Raw genomic sequence first — 20,334 nt, forward strand, 5'->3', positions numbered from 1 at the left:
CTTGGATTTACTGGTAAAGAAACTAACGTTCAGAGAAGTTAGTAACTTAACCAAGATTACAGAGCCAGGACTACATCTGAAGTGTCCTAACTGCCAATATGGTGCTCTTTGCATTATGTGCTGTGCATTCTTCAAAATCTGCTGTAGTACTGAATAAGTGAAGTGCTCTGCAATGAGACCGCTGTGAGTTAGAAAGAAAGTTGTCACTGTTTGGGCTTGTGGTTAGGATACTAAGGTAAGCTGTGGGCAGCCATTTTAGGTGGTTTGTACGTAGAATTAATGAGTACATCATTTACAGGGTTTGAGAATAAAAAAGTGTCCCTTGTTAAGAGAAGATGCAAAGAGGTTCTTTGCAATTTCTGGTCAAGAGAGAAGAGAAGTGGATCTCTTAGATCTATTATACCACTAATCCTCTACCTCTCCTCTGGCCTACCTTTATTTCTATTCTGGATAATGAATCAATCTGCAACAAAGGTAAAACATTATATTCTGAATTTTTTTTTTCTGACAGATTTTTAGGCTAGCAACGGGAAGTAGATAGTTAAATGAACTTATTGTGCATACTTGGAATAAAGGATTTATAGTAACATGAAGCTAGAGTAACTGATATTATTGTTTAAATACGTGGTGAATTCTGTTTCTTTTTAAAAAAATAGTATAGAAAGTCACCTTTTATTAAAAAATTGTTTAATGCTAAATACAGTTTTACATATATTAATATGGAACACAAGAATACATGCCTCAGTTAATATGGTTAGATTTCTAAACTTTTAAAAAGAGTTTTGTCACAAATTTTGGTTATTATATGGAGATGTCAGTGCTTTAGAACTGAAAGAAGAAGCTTGAAACTTAATCTGAACCAAAATTTATTGCTCATTATATAATTTATTGAAAATGTAGTCTTGAGCACTAGAGTAAGAGCATTTAAGTTTAATTTTGTTTGTTCAGGCATTTTGCTACAATAACTTTCTGTGATGTTTTAGAAAAAATGTTCTTACCTCAATTTTTTCCTCTTGGTGCTAAAATAAAACACAATTGTCTATATTATAGGGTTGTCAAGGAGTAACATTACTGACACATCTTTTATATGGTTGTATTTTTTAATATGAAATTCAGTGTCTAAAATTGGGTTGATTTTTGTAAAATATAAATTATCTCTATAGTACAGTCTAAATCAATCACTAGGAAAATATGCTTACCTGGATGTCTAACTGAAATAAGTCTTACAAAACTCCAGTGATAAAGACCAAAGTTTTGGCTTTTGTGTTGGCAGCATCTTGAAAAAGTAGATAAAATAATGGACCTATAAATTGAACTGTTGATTCTAGAGAGAAGAAATTTCAGGAAATAAGAATAGTTTCTCCTGAAGAAGAGTCAAGTAAATCTGGGAAGTAAGGTTGCTCTTTTAAACCTGTTACAGGTTTAAGCTTTTAATTTTTAATGAATGATATACCTTAGTATACCTTTGTCAGCTGCGATCACCAAGATGAAATGTGGTAATTATAAAAAGGGTTATGATTCTTTCTGGCAATCTAGACAATTTGTATTTTTTTATTGTCACATTAGTTAATTTTCTTATTTTCCTTTTCTTTTTTTCTCATCCTAATTATAAAGACTGTTTAAAACTGTGATTTAAGTGAGCTCTGTGTGTTTCCCCCCTAGGTTCTTTTGATCTCGCAGAATGGATGAAGACTATATGTTTTTTCAAATGGAGGATAGAAGTACACAGAACAAGGAAGCAATAGCTCTAACCTGTTTAATTCAGTGTGCTTTCTAAAATAAAAACACCAGAACTGGAAATGAAATAGCATGGAGTATGGTTTGTTCTTTTTTTTTTTTTTATATTTATTTATTTTTTGGCTGTGTTGGGTCTTCGTTTCTGTGTGAGGGCTTTCTCCAGTTGCGGCGAGCGGGGGCCACTCTTCGTCGCGGTGCACGGGCCTCTCACTGCCGCGGCCTCTCTTGTTGTGGAGCACAGGCTCTAGACGCACAGGCTCAGTAGTTGTGACTCACGGGCTTAGTTGCTCCGCGGCACGTGGGATCCTCCCAGACCAGGGCTCGAGTCCGCGTCCCCTGCATTGGCAGGCAGACTCTCAACCACTGCGCCACCGGGGAAGCCCTGGTTTGTTCTTTTGTCAGTTATTTCTGCTCACTCCATTTTGTATGGGTTCACTTCAGTCTGCATATCTAGACTTGATGTCTAGCTCCACACGTGTCATTCTCTTTTTTTTCTTCACTTTTTGAAAGATTAAACTCCTTGGTTCTTGACAGACTGATCTCTCTATAAAATATTCTGATATGATTACTCCTTTTGGCACAAAGATAGGCACTAAAATGTGTATTATGTGGATTTTCTCCTGCCCCTTTCATCTCAGTTTATCTGTCCATGCTGAATAATTATTGCTATGTTTTTATCTCTGAAGATATGCAGGCTTTCTTCTGTTTCACTCTGACAAGGCTCTAGCACACACTTGTCATAGCATTGCTCACTACATTTTAATCTTGTGACTGGAGACCATGTCTGACCTACTTTATTTGAACTATAGGGGATCTAATAATATACATGTGTATTCAGAGGCAGCCCTAGTACTTTTGACAAGATAGGCTTTGTAAGCTTTGACAAAATGGGCTTTGTAAGCAGATACTGATACAAATTCAGATTTCATTACTTACTGTTTAAATGGTCTTTGGACAAGTCACCTTCTGCAAGCCATAAAGGAGTGTTTGTAAAAAAAAATGGGAAGAATTGTACCTACTTTGCTAGTCTAATGTGTAAGTATTAGCTAAGCTATAATACGTGTATATTTCTTAGCACACCGTTGAGCATTTAATAAATACTGTCTTTTAATTCTGTAAATTTTGGTTATTGAAATCTTATTCAAGACCTACTGAATCTTTTTTCATCTTGGAAGTCTGTAAGGTTTTCTTTCTTGATTTTCGTTTTTTAAAAAGTTAATTTATTCATTTATTTTTAGTACGTTGGTTCTTTGTTGCTACGCGGGCTATCTAGTGGTGAGCGGGGGCTACTCTTCATTGCGGTGCGTGGGCTTTTCATTGTGGTGACTTCCTGTTGTGGAGCACAGCCTCTAGGTGCACAGGCTTCAGTAGTTGTGGCACTCGGGCTCAGTAGTTGTGGCTCGCGGGCTCTAGAGAGCAGGCTCAGTAGTTGTGGCACGTGGGCTCAGTAGTTGTGGCACGTGGGCTCTAGAGCACAGGCTCAGTAGTTGTGGCACACGGGCTTAGTTGCTCTGCGGCATGTGGGATCTTCCCGGACCAGGGCTCAAACCCGGGTCCCCTGCATTGGCAGGTGGATTCTTAACCACTGCACCACCAGGGAAGTCCATGGTTTCCTTTCAGTTTTCTTATTTAAGCTCCTTTTAAACTCTTTTGTTGGATCATTTTGTGTGTGCGTGTGTGTGTGTGTGTGTATGTGTGTGAGAGTTCTCCTAATATAGATGGATTATTCCTCATTCCCACATTTCATTGGCTGAGGAATTGTATATTTCTTTAAAAAACCTTTTATCTCATTTTTTTCCAGGTTTTTCCCCCATCAGCTCATAACATAAATATTCTTTTCTTGCTCTTAAACCGAGAGAATTTAGGAAAATGCATACCATGTACCATAAGGAATAGTTTAGGATAGTATGACTTGTTTTCCCCAAAATGACTTGAAGAGACTTAATATAAATATATTAAAACAAACAGAAGATTGGGATGAAGCCAAAATAGAGAAAAAAATAAGGTGAAAAAAAGGGTTAAAACGCATATGCATGCTATCAGATCCTGTACATTTGCTCTGTTAGAGGTGGACAGAATTGACAAAGAGTTGAATAAAATTAGAAAATTCATGGTAACCTTAAGATAGAAGCAGATATATTGTACAGGAAAAGCAATGTTTCCTGATCATGAGATGTCCCACAACGCAAATCAATATGACACTAAAATTTACTCCACTAAAGTCAGTCCAGTAAAAGAAGTCTTTTTGATGGTCTGAGCTGATCCCGTGATTAAATTTTCTCGAAGTGTCCTTCGAACCACCTATATCATGATCGCATGGATTATTTGTTAGGTTCCAGGGTCCTAAACCTGAATTTTTGGGTTGCCAGGAGTCTGCTTTTTGACAAACTCCTTAAGTGACTTATTTATAATAATGTTTGAGAATCACTACCCTAAATCTTGTCAGTGACGGTGCCTTTAAGAAACACTGCTCTTTGGAACAGGGATTTTACTCTCTGAAAGGACAAATTCTAAGTATTTTAGGCTTTGCCGTCCATATACAGTCTCTTGCTTGAAAAAAAAAAAAAACCCTTTAAAAATGTAGAAACCATTCTTAGCTCAGTTTGTACAAAACAGGCTGATCCTTACTCTGTAGAGGAATGGGTGGATTGAATATACCTTAGGCAATGATCCGTGAATTTTACTTCTCTAAATTGAGGCTTTGTTAGCAGTAGAGTTTGAGGTTATTTGCTGTTAGGAAAACAGATGAATTGAAATTCTTTGTGATGAACCAAGAATGGTGCTTTGGTAGTTACGGAAGGTGGAAAAGTTGATATTCTTGTTAAAGTTAGTGTAAGTAGAAATATCAGGACAGAAGGGCGTACGTTTCTAAAAATATTAAGACACCGAATCCTTCAAAGTTTTTCAGACTTGAAAGCTCAGTAAATAAGGACTTCAGTACTACAAACAGATGGCCTTAGTGGGTTGTTTAATTTTTTAGTTCTGTACTCAGCTACTAGTTACACAGGAAGAATAATTTAAAGGTGAGGGCTTCGTGAAGCAGGCTTCTAGAGGTCGCCTGAGTACTCAGCTATTCCATGATCTCTAAAATGGTACATGGTATAAATTTGAGAGACAGTATGGATTAAGCCATTGAAATCTATGTTACTGAACGTTGTGTAGAGTCAGGAGATGCGAATGGTTTTGGATAATCTCCCCCTCTTGTTTAATGATTGTTGTAATTTTAAAAGTTTATTGTTAGAGCTGGAGGCTGTTTGCTTCAGGTTTTCTTTTTTCCCAGCTTAATTGAGATATAATTGGCAAATCACATTGTATTAAAGTGTATAACAATGATTTGATGTGTGTAAGTATTGCAAGATATTTACCACAAGTTTAACATCCATCACCTCACATAGTTATAATTTTTTTTCTTGTAATAAGAACTTTTAACATCTACTCTCTTAGTAAATTTCAAATATACTATACAGTATTGTTAAGTGTAGTCACCATGTTGTACGTTACATCCCCAGGACTTTTTCATCTTATAACTGGAGGTTTATACCTTTTGACCACTTTCACCCATTTCCCCCATCCCCCAACCCCCAGTCTCTGGCAACCACAAATCTGATCTCTTCTTATGAGGTGTTTCTTTTTTTTTCCTTTGAGATAGTCATTTTGTTTCCTTCAGGTGTATACCCAGAAGTGGAATTGCTGGATCATATGGCAGTTCTATTGTTTTTAACTTTTTGAGGAACCTCCATACCGTTTTCCATAGTGGCTGCACCAACTTACATTCCCACCAGCAGGCACTAAGCTTCCCTTTGCTCCACATCCTCACCAGCATTCATCTACCTTTTTTTTTTTTTTGAGGATAGCCATTCTAACAAGTGTGAGATGACCTTCACTGGAGTTTTGATTTGCATTTTCCTGATGATTAGTGATGTTGAACACCTTTTCACGTATCTGTTGGCTGCTTGTATGTCTTTGGAAGAATGTCTAATCAATTCCTCTGATCATTTTTTTATGTTGGATTGTTTTTGCTATTGAGTTGTATTTATATTTTTTCAATATTAACCCCTTGTCAGATATTTGATTTGCACATATTCTGTTCAGTATGTTGCCTTTTCATTTTGTTGATGGTTTCCTTTGCTGTGCAGAACCTTTTTAGTTGGATGTGGTCCCACTTGTTTATTTTTGCTTTTGGTGTCTAATCCGAAAAATTATTGCCAAGACCAATGGCAAGGAGCTTACTACCTATTAGTTAAGGCCTAGAAACTCTTCTAGGAGTTTTATGTTTTCAACTCTTAAGTCTTTAATCCATTTTGAGTTAATATTTCTGTATTTCTGTATGTGTATAGTTTAAGGTAGGGGTTCAGTTTCAGTCTTTTTGCATGTGGCTGTCTAGTTTTCCCAACACCATTTATTGAAGAGACTGTCCTTTTCCCATCGTCTGTTCTTGGCTCCTCCATTGTAAATTAATTGACTATATATGTACGGGTTTATTTCTAGGCTCTCTGTTCTGTTCCATTGGTTTATGTGTCTGTTGTTATGCCAACGCCATACGGTTGTTTACTAAACCTTTGTGACCTGGTTAGAAATCAGGAAGTGTGCCTCTGGCTTTTGTTTTTTTCACATCAGGTTTTCTTGAAGAGATCTGAGTGGCACACCTGTGGCAAACACATTCCACCTCTGATATATGCTGCACAGATTTCTCCGCACATACGTTTGGGGAGCAGCTTGTCCACAGTTCCATGAACTTCTGACAAAAATGGCTGCATTGCATCATTTTCTACCAGTGGTACCTAGAATACCATAAGGTCCACCAGATTATATGGCCCAACTTGCAGGGCTACTTGCATCACAGCCCGAATCTTCTACAGAGCCCTTTCTTGCTCCAGACCCTACTCAAACTAAGTTGCTTTTCATACCATCCAGTATATAGGCTGGGATAGTGTTTCTAGGCAAAATGTGTTGCCTCCATAATCTAGAGAGATCCACCAGGCATTGTGCGTGTTTCCATGTAGCAGGTGATGTAAATGTAACAAGTTGTGTTTTACTTTGTAGGGGATGTTCCAGATGGCTCTTGGTACAGGTCATCTAAAAACTTCATAGGAATGGCAGATCCCCAAATCTCTGTAGAGTTTATTTCCCACCCTCTGGAACACGTATCTCAGCAAGGCCTCTGGTATGCTAAGCTTCCTTTTGCTCATTTGTCCGATAAGCATGATGTCATTGATGTAATGCATTTATGTGATGTTCTGTGGAATGTCCAGATGGCCTGTAATTTAGATTATATCATATCCTTGGAGCAAAACTAAATGAATATTATCCATTCCATGTGGATGCAAACTATTTCTAGTCTTCTTTCCTGATGGAGATAGTGGGGAAAATTCACTTACCATACCAGTGGTTGTATATTATGTCCCTGAGCCCTAGTATCCCTGCTGTGTGCAGTCATTGGCTAGGAGTAAACCAGGAAGAGAGTGGCCTTGGTGCAGAATACGGAGGTGGATCCAAAAGAATGTCAGCTGGAGGCTGGCAAGCCAACTACATTTTTCACAGCGAGTTATAGGAGAGGTCTGATTGGCAAACTTGTATGACTGCCACAGTGCTCTTGGTAGATAAATAGTTCTCAAGAAGAGAATAAACTGAAAAGAAAAATCTACTGACACCTCTCCCACTCCTCCTGACCTTATTCCCTAGAGGGAATCACTGTTAATATTTTCTTGCATATCCTCCCAGTATTTCTGAATTTATTTTATAAGCATGTCTCTTTTTCTTAGCCCAATAGGATTATGATATAACCGTGTTCCATAACTTTACAATATATTATATTGAATATCTTGCCATACAAGTGTGTATACTACTACCTCAATTTTTCTAAACAGCTATATAAAATGCTATTATTTGCTCCTACCATAATTTAATTCCGTGGCTTAGTTACCTGAAATATCCCAGTATTCTTCCAATAGATTTTTGCTCTTTGTTTAAATTGTTACATGCAACCAAAGAGTTCTGATACAGGAAAGGAGACTGAGAACACGAAAATAAACTTTGACAGATTTTTCTTAGGATAACATTGAAAATAACTTGAACACAAATTGAGTGTTGCTAGAACACCTAATCTTTGGGGGGGAAATATATGTATACTAATGGTAAAAAATAGTACCTGGGAAAACTACAGCGAAGTTTTCCATGGTTATGTTCAAAGTGAATCCCACAATTTGGTCATGTGCTTAATTACCAAAGGATGGGAAAAAAAGACGTGAGTTGATTTTTAAAAAGTAATGGCTTGGTTCCAGAAACCAGGCAGAGTCTTGGATTGGCCTGAGTGACACTAGATCTAATGGAGGACAGCTGGCCCATAATAGGGATGTGGTAGGATTAAAGAATTGCCAAGTCTAATTAACATCCAGGGACTATAAAGTGCCAACAAGAATAGTGAAGTCATTTGTACCAGTTCAATAAAATCAACTGAGTATTTAAACACACACTCGGAATAGTTTCAAAATCCGTATTTGGCATAATTAGGGTATCATAATAAAAGCAGAAAAAAAGGCTGCCAACCAATTCAATATTTTGAAAACAGTTTTATAATTTTATTTCAGTATATACTCCATCTCCAGGAAAACCCATTTGAGTGAAAACACATGCCAACATTAGTCAGAAACATTTAATATATTTGCTGACATAGGTAATAAACATTTTATAAGTTCAATTTATGTGTAAGATGAATTAGCATAATTCCAGACCACTTTATGTAAGGCATCTCTGCCAAAGAGCCTGAAATATACTGGGTCTAGTATACATTGGACCAGACCTGACTTTGGATAACATGAATATATTATACTTGGAGTAGATCTATACAGATTGCCCAGTTCAAGGAATTTGCAATGAAGTAAACTAATGAGACCAGTCAAGCCTATGATTTGTCCAATAATCTAATAACCCTAGCCTAATCACTTCACAAGTATTGTCAAAGTCAAGTTAGAACTGAGTCTAAATTTCAGCTTTGCCACATGCTAGTTCTGTGATTGTGTGGAAGTTAAGTTCTCTTTGCACCAATTTTTCTATGGCAAAAAGGATCAATGATAGGTTTTTCTTTGATTTAAAAGTAAACCTAATAGCATTTGGAACATAATTGATGTTAAATAAATAGCTCATCTAGAATTTCTCCCCTTTGCACTGAAGGATAATGAAAGAACTATAAACGATAATCTCTGTCTTCCACTAGCCTGTAATTCAGCTGGGAGATGGAGAGAAGAAAAAATACTTGTGAACGATTAAAAACAAATTTGCATAATATCAACAGTAAAACGGTAATCCATAGAATGGGGGAAAATATTTACAAACCTATGTCTGATAAGGGATTAATATCTAGAATTGAGAATTTCTAAATTGCAACAACAGAAAAATAACTTAATTCAAAAATTGGCAAAGGACTTGAAAAGACGTTCTCCGAAGAACATGGAGAAATGGCCAGTAAGCACATGGAAAGATGCTAACTAACATCACTAATCATGAGGGAAGTGCAAAACAAAACTACACTGAGATATCACTTCAGATCCATTAGGATGGCTAATGAGTTTTGGCGAGCTAGATCAGCCCCTCCTAATACACAATAGAGCGAGTTTCCCACAAGAATAAGAGGGAGGGGAGGGCAGTTTTCTTCCCTAAAAAGATAGAAGAGACAATGAATGGAATGAAAATGGGGAGTATTAATATAGAGACTATTATCTTGTTTTACTGGAGACAGTATTTGAAAGATTAAGACATAGATTTAGAGGATTTAAGTGACCTTCCAATGGTTACATAGTAGCGAAGCCAAAATGTTAAAAAAGTTACCCTTAGGTTAACTCTTAGTCTCTGTTCTCAGAGTGGGGATTTCAAGCACTTTGGTCTGTTTTATGATGATCTGGTAAAGGGAAATTAATTGCAATAGCTCTGGATCCTCAGGAAGTGAGAAGAATGATATATCTTCCATTAAACCCGCAAGATTCCTATCCTCTGGTATACATGCTCTATCTCCCTTTAAATGGGACCTCTGAGTATGATGAACTATCATCTTGTGATTAGGTTATGTTATATGACAAAGGTACAGGGATTTTGCAACTCTTAAAACCTCTAATCAGTTGGCTTTAAATTAATCAAATAGGAGATTGTCCTTGGTGGGCTCAACCCAATCAGTTGGGCTGGTTAAAAGAAGCTCTAGAGGACAGAGAGGAGAAATTGGATTTGAAACAGCAGAGACACTCCTGTTGGCCTTGAAACAAACTGCCATGTGGAGGGGAGAAGAGAGGGCGAGGAACAGAGTCAGAAGGAACTGAATTCTACCAAGAATTTGCAAGAGGAGCCTGAGACTCAGATGAGATTTGCAGCCTCCTGACACCCTGAGAAGACCTGTGCCCAGACTCCCTACCCGTGACAATTGTGAGATAATAAATGTGAGTTGTTTTAAATCCCTAAATTTGTGGTAGTGAGTTACACAGCAATAGAAACCTAATACAAGTATCTTTATAGTAAAAGTATGTATGTAAAATAAATATATACTTACTATAAATATATATTTACATGTATTATATTTTCAATATAAATAATGTTTTAATCTAATGTATAAATATACTTTGTTCTATATAAATATTTATAGTATATAGGCACTGTGGCAGATTTGTGCTGCCTTGTCTGATGGTGGGATAACATGTACTGGGCATAGCTTATAGCTTCCCAGGCACAGGGGTCTAGTACATTGAATGATTTAGGGCAGTAGCATTGTGTAATGGAAAGAGCAGTGGATTGAGAGACAGGAAATAGTATTCCGTGCTGCCTCAGCCGTTGACTAATTGAGTAACCCTAGATAAATCACTTACTTTTGAGAAGCTTCAGTTTCCTCATCTGGAAAGGGAAGGAGTTAGACTGGGTTAATTCTGATGTCCCTTCTAGCTCTAACCTATATTAAATGTGTCAGTTATATTGTATGTAGGATGTAGTTAAACCTGGAAGGGAGGATAAGCTTTCCAAAGTGGTGACACAAAAATACTCAAGAACAAAAATGTCCTGTGTGCGTACAAAGACCAGGTCCAAAAAGAGAAGCAGCGGGGACAAATTTATGAGAGTGATGAGGGATGAGGACGGGGAGATTTGGGGGTGGGGGGAGAGATGGAAAGAGAATCTATAGGAGGTGAGTGTGAAAATAAAGGAAGAAGTGAGTTTCTCCATGCAGCTGAGATGTGAGTTGTGAGAAATTGAACTTGCCAATTTATGGCCACTCAAAGGATGACAGGCAATAAATATTGTGTACCTTCTATAATTCTCTGGCCTAAATGGGAACACCAAGATAATTACTACCTTGGAAAGCAAAAAACATGTTTTAGAACTGCTATGGGTACTACGTGCTGCTCTATCTTGGGCAGATGGAGACCTCAGCCCACAAACTGCTGCCAGCTTCAAATGAGGTGGCCCACTGCGTAGAACTCCACCCTCCTCAAGGCCAGGAGAATTGGTATTGGCAGATATCACAGAATGAAAGAATGGAGGAACCGCCAAGCAGTCTTCCTAGTAAGGTATATTTGAAAGAAAAATGAGATCTGATGTTATGAAAGAGGATTGAGTCTAGGACACATGTTTTTCTTCTTAGACAAAGAGACCTGTAAGTCTTTCTGCTTCAAAGACAAAACACAAGATGTGGTTGAATGTACACACAAGGAATTAGGAGGTCCTCTGGGCTTTATTCATGTTTTCTCCTGCTTTTACTTATACTGTATAACTAATCTCTTCAGGATATTGAATGAAGAAGTTTCTTTTTAAGTCAACAATTATATAGGTGGATAAATACTTGTAGAAAAAAATTTTTGTTGCACTTTTTTTTTTGTTTTCATTTAAGAATGGTATTGAGAGAGTTTCCTGGCAGTCCAGTGGTTAGGGCTCAGTGCTTTCACTGCCGAGAGCCAGGGTTCAATCCTTGGTCAGGGAACTAAGATCCCACAAGCCCAGCGATGCAGACAAAAAATTAAAAAAAAAAAAAAATGGTTGTATTGAAACAGTTCTGGAGATGGATGGTGGTGATGGTTGCACAGCAACGTGAATGCACTTAATACCACTGAACCGTACCCTTTAAAATGGTTAGAAGGGTAAATTTTACGTACAATTTGCCACAATTTTTTTTTTTTAAAGTAAGCGGTACCTTATTTATTTATTTATTTATTTATTTATTTATTTATTTTTGGCTGTGTTGGGTCTTCGTTTCTGTGCGAGGGCTTTCTGTAGTTGTGGCAAGCGGGGGCCACTCTTCATCGCGGTGCGCGGGCCTCTCACTATCACGGCCTCTCTTGTTGCGGAGCACAGGCTCCAGACGCGCAGGCTCAGTAGTTGTGGCTCACGGGCCTAGTTGCTCCGCGGCACGTGGGATCCTCCCAGACCAGGGCTCAAACCCGTGTCCCCTGCATTGGCAGGCAGATTCTCAACCACTGCGCCACCAGGGAAGCCCCACAATTTTTTAAAAATTGAAAAGTTTGCAACACAGTTCTACCGTTAGTTTCTAAGGTCCCATTTCACATCTTCATCAGCATTAAAAATCTTGACAAATCGGTTTTTAAAGAAGAATGATGGTCTTATATAACAAGTCTTCAAATAATTCTAGTAGGAATAATATTTTCCAAGTACACATCCAAGCTCCTCCTGAAGTTCTGCTATTAGACATTTTTGCCCTTTGAAGTCATGTTTTTGAGGTATTTCAGGCTGAGCTTAATATCAGGTCCTGCTTCCCACAGTTTGCGTCACTGTATCCCCATCTCAACCCAATCTCTAGGTTAAATTCTGCTCTTTGGTAAAACACATTAAATATCTCTCATCCAACAATAACACTTCGCATCAAATGATCTTTGTTACTGGCAAGACTCTGATATTATACTCCATTTTTGATAATTGGATTTCTGTTTTGTCTCCTGTGGCTGAGTGCCTGTTTTGTAACCTTGCTAATACCCTAAATGCTCTATGATTGGGCTCAGAGTTTCATCCAACAAATATTTAAGGGATCTACTATGTGCCACACACTATTTTAGATGTTTGGGTTAAATCCTTGCCATCATTTGCTTTATGGTACAGTAGGGGAAACAGATAGTAAATAGTAAATGTTCTTAAGCTGGAAGTGTGCCTGGAATGTTTGAGGAACAGCAATGAGGTCAGTATGGATGGAGCACAGAGAGCAATAGTGGAAGAAAGGTATTTAAGGACCAGATTAAGCGGGCCTTAAGATAACTGCAGAGACATTGTTTTATTTTGAGAGAAATTGAGAAGCATTGGACAGTTTTGAGCAGAGAAGTAATATGATCTAACTTACATTTTTAAAAGATCATTTTAGCTCCATTGTTGATAATAGGCTCTGGACAGGTAGAAACAGGAAGACGACTGCAGTAATTCTGGCAAGAGGACTTCAGCTTCTGGCCAAGATGAAGTAACAGAGACTGAATTTACCCTGCCATCTGAAACAACTGAAAAATAGGACATAGTATATATAACAATGGTTTTCAAGCACTGGACATCAGTTAACCCATGGTAATGATCCCTTAGAGATGGAAAACAACTCGGGTGAGCCCTGTGATTGCTCCATCTTACTACATGGGGAGTTTTCAGGTCACAGTGCAGGGGAAGGCAATCTTAAAGGAGCTTAGTGGGGCCACTGAGTTGAAGAAATGGAGTTGAGGGTTAGAGGGCCAGCCTGGTGGAATTCTCAGGGCAGAGTACCAGAGAGGAAAGATGACCACAGAGAGAGAATACAGAGATTTGCAGAGGGTCTTGCTGAGTTTTCCAGATGAGTCTTACCAGCATATGCATGTGAAGAAACTACCCAAGGGCAGCAAAAGAACCACCTGAAATTATTAGTAGGAATGGTCCCTGGGGCTCACAAAAGGACTGGAATAGTTTTATTCCCACCAGCCACAGTGGAAAACCCAAATATATCATGGGACAAAAAGTAGAGAACTCAGAAGGGTATTGCATCAGGAGTGGGAAAAAATTGCCACAGACTAAAAGCCATTCAGGAACTTCCCTGATGGTCCAGTGGGTAAGACTCCACGCTTCCAATGCAAGGGGGCGAGAAGGCCCTAAGCTCTCACCTCTGACTGACCTTGAGACTCTGCACAAGCAGGAAGTGAAGGCTAAGATACTGTTGCAAACTGCCTGGCTAAATTTGAAGATATGCTCCAATATAACCACAGAACTCCTCAGCAAGACTGAGAGATTTATTGGTTTAAGGACATTTTTTGCCTTAAAGAAATCTCTCTCCAGTTATTAGTTGACCACTAAGCTAACTGAGTACGGACTTTGGTGGCTGCACACAAAAAAGAATATAGACTTTACAGAATCAGTACAGAAGAGTCACTAAACCATCAATAATTACAAGAAGAAACAACAACGAACTGGGAAGAGGAGAGACTGACTGCCAGAGTTGCTACATTATATTACTTGAAATGCCCAGTTTCTGACAAAATGTTAGGACACATTAAATCAGCTATTTAAAATATTCAAAGAACTAAATGAAAACTTTGTCTAAAGAACTAAAGTTTGAGAACAATATCTCATCAAATAGAGAATACCAATAAAGAAATAAAAATTATAAAAGGAGCCAAACAGGAACTCTGGAGTTGAAAAATATAACACCTGAAAGGAAACAAGCACTAAAGGAAATTTGAGCAGGAATAAGAATCAGCAAACTTGAAGATAGGTCAATTGAGATTATACAGCATAAAGGTAGGAGGGAGTGGAGCTACGTAAGAGCAAAGTTTCTGTAAACTGTTGAAATTTATATTAATCCAAGTTAGATTGCTACCAATTAAGGTGTTAATAGTAATCCACAGAGCAACCACTAAACACATAATTTAAACATGCTGGGACGTATTGAGAGAGTAGCATTGACATATATACACTACCAAATGTAAAATAGCTAGTGGGAAGCAGCTGCATAGCACAGGGAGATTAGCTCGGTTCTTTGTGATGACCTAGAGGGGTGGGATAGGGAGGGTGGGAGGGAGACACAAGAGGGAGGGGATATGGGGATATATGTATATGTATAGCTGATTCACTTTGTTATACAGCAGAAGCTAACACACCATTGTAAAGCAATTATACTCCAATAAAGAAAAAAAAACATGTAGTAAAGAAACAAGGAAATTTAAGTGATATCTACAACAAAAGGGAATGCAGTAATGGAGGAATTGAGGAACAAAACGACATATAATAAGCAAATGGCAAAATGGCAGACATAAATCCTAACATCCTTTTTTTTTTTCCTTTTAGCTTGTTTATTTTTTAATTTTTTCTTTTTTTTGGAATTTTATTTTTTTTTTTTATTTATTTTTTTATACAGCAGGTTCTTATTAGTTATCCATTTTATACATTAGTGTATATATGTCAATACCAATCTCCCAATTCATCACACAACCCCCCTCCACCCCCCACCCCCACTGCCTTCCCCCTTTGGTGTCCATACATTTGTTCTCTACGTCTGTGTCTCAATTTCTGCCCTGCAAACCGGTTCATCTGTACCATTTTTCTAGGTTCCACATATATGCGTTAATATATGATATTTGTTTTCCTCTTTCTGACTTACTTCACTCTGTATGACAGTCTCTAGATTCATCCACGTCTCTACAAATGACCCGATTTCGTTCCTTTTTATGGCTGAGTAATATTCCATTGTATGTATGTACCACATCTTCTTTATCCATTTGTCTGTCGATGGGCATTTAGGTTGCTTCCATGACATGGCTATTGTAAATAGTGCTGTGTGAACATTGGGGTGCATGTATTTTTTTGAATTATGGTTTTCTCTGGGTATATGCCCAGTAGTGGGATTGCTGGGTCATATGGTAATTCTATTTTTGGTTTTTTAAGGAACCTCCATACTGTTCTCCACAGTGGCTGTATCAATTTACATTCCCACCAACAGTGCAAGAGGGTTCCCTTTTCTCCACACCCTGTCCAGCATTTGTTGTTTGTAGATTTTCTGATGATGCCCATTCTAAATGGTGTGAGGTGATACCTCATTGTAGTTTTGATTTGCATTTCTCTAATAATTAGTGATGTTGAGCAGCTTTTCATGTGCTTCTTGGCCATCTGTATGTCTTTTTTGGAGACATGTCTATTTAGGTCTTCTGCCCATTTTTGGATTGGGTTGTTTGTTTTTTTAATATTGAGCTGCATGAGCTGTTTATATATTTTGGAGATTAATCCTTTGTCCGTCGATTCTTTTGCAAATATTTTCTCCCATTCTGAGGGTTGTCTTTTCGTCTTGTTTGTAGTTTCCTTTGCTGTGCAAAAGCTTTTAAGTTTCATTAGGTCCCATTTGTTTATTTTTGTTTTTATTTCCCTTACTCTAGGAGGTGGATCCAAAAAGATCTTGCTGTGATTTATGTCAAAAGAGTGTTCTTCCTATGTTTTCCTCTAAGAGTTTTATACTGTCCAGTCTTACATTTAGGTCTCTAATCCATTTTGAGTTTATTTTTGTGTATGGTGTTAGGGAGTGTTCTAATTTCATTTTTACCTGAAGCTGTCCAGTTTTCCCAGCACCACTTATTCAAGAGACTGTCTTTTCCCCATTGTATATCCTTGCCTCCTTTGTCATAGATTAGTTGACCATAGGTGCATGGGTTTATCTCTGGGCTTTCTATGCTGTTCCATTGATCTATGTTTCTGTTTTTGTGCCAGAACCATATTGTCTTGATTACTGTAGCTTTGTAGTATAGTCTGAAGTGAGGGAGTCTGATTCCTCCAGCTCCGTTTTTTCCCCTCAAGACTGCTTTTGCTATTTGGGGTCTTTTGTGTCTCCATACAAATTTTAAGATTTTTTATTCTAGTTCTGTAAAAAAATGCCATTGGTAAGTTGATAGGGATTGCATTGAATCTGTAGATTGCTTTGGGTAGTATAGTCATTTTCACAATATTGATTCTTCCAATCCAGGAACATGGTATATCTCTCCATCTGTTTGTGTCATCTTTAATTTCTTTCATCAGTGTCTTTGAGTTTCCAGCATACAGATCTTTTGTCTCCCTACGTAGGTTTATTCCTAGGTATTTTATTCTTTTTGTTGCAATGGTAAATGGGAGTGTTTCCTTAATTTCTCTTTCAGATTTTTCATCATTAGTGTATAGGAATGCAAGAGGTTTCTGTGCATTAATTTTGTATCCTGCAACTTTACCAAACTCATTGATTGGCTCTAGTAGTTTTCTGGTGGCATCTCTAGGATTCTCTGTGTATAGTATCATGTCACCTGCAAACAGTGACAGTTTTACTTTTTTTCCAATTTGTATTTCTTTTATTTCTTTTTCTTCTCAGATTGCCATTGCTAGGACTTCCAAAACTATGTTGAATAATAGTGGTGAGAGTGGGCAACCTTGTCTTGTTCCTGATCTTAGAGGAAATGCTTTCAGTTTTTCACCATTGAGAATGTTGCTTGCTGTGGGTTTGTCATATGTGGCCTTTATTATGTTGAGGTAGGTTCCCTATGCCCACTTTCTGGTGAGTTTTTATCATAAATGGGTGTTGAATTTTGTCAAAAGCTTTTTCTGCATCTATTGACATGATCATATAGTTTTTTCAGTGTATCACATTGATTGATTTGCATATATTGACGAATCCTTACATTCCTGGGATAAATCCCACTTGATCATGGTGTATGATCCTTTTAATGTGTTGTTGGATGCTGTTTGCTGGTATTTTGTTGAGGATTTTTGCATCTATTTTCATCAATGGTATTGGTCTGTAATTTTCTTTTTTTGTAGTATCTTTGTCTGGTTTTGGTTTCGGGGTGATGGTGGCCTCATAGAATGAGTTTAGGAGTGTTCCTTCCTCTGCAAATTTTTGGAAGAGTTTGAGAAGGATGGGTGTTAGCCCCTCTCTAAATGTTTGATAGAATTCACCTGTGAAGCCATCTGGTCCTGGACTTTTGTTTGTTGGAAGATTTTTAACCACAGTTTCAATTTCATTACTTGTGATTGGTCTGTTCATATTTTCTGTTTCTTCCTGGTTCAGTCTTGGAAGGTTATACCTTTCTAAGAATTTGTCCATTTCTTCCAGGTTGTCCATTTTATTGGCATAGAGTTGCTTGTAGTAGTCTCTTAGGATGCTTTGTATTTCTGTGGTGTCTGTTGTAACTTCTCCTTTTTCATTTCTAATTTTATTGATTTGAGTCCTCTCCCTCTTTTTCTTGATGAGTCTAGCTAAAGGTTTATCAATTTTGTTTATCTTCTCGAAGAACCAGCTTTTACTTTTATTGATCTTTGCTACTGTTTTCTTCATTTCTATTTCATTTATTTCTGCTCTGATCTTTATGGTTTCTTTCCTTCTGCTAAGTTTGGGTTTTGTTTGTTCCTCTTTCTCTAGTTCCTTTAGGTGTAAGGTTAGATTGTTTATTTGAGATTTTTCTTGTTTCTTGAGGTAGGCTTGTATTGCTATAAACTTCCCTCTTAGAACTGCTTTTGCTGCATCCCATAGGTTTTGGATTGTCGTGTTTTCATTGTCATTTGTCTCTAGGTATTTTCTGATTTCCTCTCTGATTTCTTCAGTGATCTCTTGGTTATTTAGTAACGTATTGTTTAGCCTCCATGTGTTTGTGTTTTTTATGATTTTTTCCCTGTAATTCATTTCTAATCTCATAGCGTTGTGGTCAGAAAAGATGCTTGATATGATTTCAATTTTCTTAAATTTACTGAGGCTTGATTTGTGACCCAAGATGTGATCTATCCTGGAGAATGTTCCGTGCACACTTGAGAAGAAAGTGTAATCTGCTGTTTTGGGATGGAATGTTCTACAAATACCAATTAAATCTATCTGGCCTATTGTGTCATTTAAAGCTTATGTTTTCTTATTAGTTTTCTGTCTGGATGATCTGTCCAGTGGTGTAAGTGAGGTGTTAAAGCCCCCCACTATTATTGTGTTACTGTCGATTTCCTCTTTTATAGCTGTTAGCAGTTGCCTTATGTATTGAGATGCTCCTATGTTGGGTACATATATATTTATAATTGTTATATCTTCTTCTTGGATTGATCTCTTGATCATTATGTAGTGTCCTTCCTTGTCTCTTGTAATGTTCTTTGTTTTAAAGTCTATTTTATCTGATATGATATTGCTACTCCAGCTTTCTTTTCATTTCTATTTGCATGGAATATCTTTTTCCATCCCCTCACTTTCAGTCTGTATGTGTCTCGAGGTCTGAAGTGAGTCTCTTGTAGACAGCATATATATGGGCCTTGTTTTGGTATCCATTCAGCGAGCCTGTATCTTTTGGTTGGAGCATTTAATCCATTCACGTTTAAGGTAATTATTGATATGTATGTTCCTATTACCATGTTCTTAATTGTTTTGGGTTTGTTTATATAGGTCCTTTTCTTCTCTTGTGTTTCCCACTTAGAGAAGTTCATTTAGCATTGTTGTAGAGCTGGTTTAGTGGTGCTGAATTCTCTTAGCTTTTCCTTGTCTGTAAAGCTTTTGATTTCTCCATCGAATCTGAATGAGATCCTTGCCCAGTAGAGTAATCTTGGTTGTAGTTTCTTCCCTTTCATCACTTTAAGTATATCATGCCACTCCCTTCTGGCTTGTAGAGTTTCTGCTGAAGAATCAGCTGTTAACCTTATGGGAGTTCCCTTGTATGTTATTCGTCATTTTTCCCTTGCTGCTTTCAATAATTTTTCTTTGTCTTTAATTTTTGCCAATTTGATTACTATGTGTCTTGGCATGTTTCTCCTTTGGTTTATCTTGTATGAGACTCTCTGTGCTTCCTAGAGTTGGGTGGCTATTTCCTTTCCCATGTTAGGGAAGTTTTCGACTATAATCTCTTCAAATATTTTCTCGGGTCCTTTCTCTCTCTCTTCTCCTTCTGGGACCCCTATAAGGCAAATGTTGTGTTTAATGTTGTCCCAGAGGTCTCTTAGGCTGTCTTCATTTCTTTTCATTCTTTTTTCTTTATTCTGTTCTGCAGTAGTGAATTCCACCATTCTATCTTCCAGGTCACTTATCCCTTCTTCTGCCTCAGTTATTCTGCTATTGATTCCTTCTAGTGTATTTTTCATTTCAGTTATTGTATTGTTCATCTCTGTTTGTTTGTTCTTTAATTCTTCTAAGTCTTTGTTAAACATTTCTTGCATTTTCTCGATCTTTGCCTCCATTCTTTTTCCGAGGTCCTGGATCATCTTCACTATCATTATTCTGAATTCTTTTTCTGGAAGGTTTCCTATCTCCACTTCATTTAGTTGTTTTTCTGGGGTTTTTTCTTGTTCCTTCATCTGGTACATAGCCCTCTGCCTTTTCATTTTGTCTATCTTTCTGTGAATGTGGTTTTTGTTCCACAGGCTGCAGGATCATAGTTCTTCTTGCTTTTGCTGTCTGCCCTCTGGTGGATGAGGCTATCTAAGAGGCTTGTGGAAGTTTCCTGATGGGAGGGACTGGTGGTGGGTAGAGCTGGCTGTTGTTCTGGTGGGCAGAGCTCAGTAAAACTTTAATCTGCTTGTCTGCTGATGGGTGGGACTGGGTTCCTTCCCTGTGTTGGTTGTTTGGTCTGAGGCAGCCCAACACTGGAGCCTATCCGGGCTCTTTGGTGGGGCTAATGGTGGACTCTGGGAGGACTCACG

General features: G+C 37.7%; 1 protein-coding gene across 11 annotated transcripts in view; it reads left to right on the forward strand.

The window, feature by feature from the left end:
* A2ML1 (alpha-2-macroglobulin like 1) overlaps positions 1-20,334 on the forward strand; it is an 82,780-nt gene that overhangs the window by 4,080 nt on the left and 58,366 nt on the right. For 4 of the 11 annotated variants that reach the window (XM_068561524.1, XM_068561534.1, XM_068561533.1 and 1 more), the window contains 4 exons: positions 1,663-1,819; positions 6,781-6,901; positions 9,872-10,160; positions 11,127-11,276. The gene's annotated coding sequence lies outside the window, so the exon portion shown is untranslated. Of the gene's footprint in view, positions 1-298; positions 475-1,662; positions 1,820-6,780; positions 6,902-9,871; positions 10,161-11,126; positions 11,277-20,334 lie in introns of all 11 variants that reach the window. The other 7 variants (XM_068561528.1, XM_068561530.1, XM_068561527.1 and 4 more) reach the window with 5 other exon arrangements.

The sequence above is a fragment of the Eschrichtius robustus genome, chromosome 13 (genome assembly GCF_028021215.1).
Source record: "Eschrichtius robustus isolate mEscRob2 chromosome 13, mEscRob2.pri, whole genome shotgun sequence".
Lineage (NCBI taxonomy): Eukaryota > Metazoa > Chordata > Mammalia > Artiodactyla > Eschrichtiidae > Eschrichtius > Eschrichtius robustus.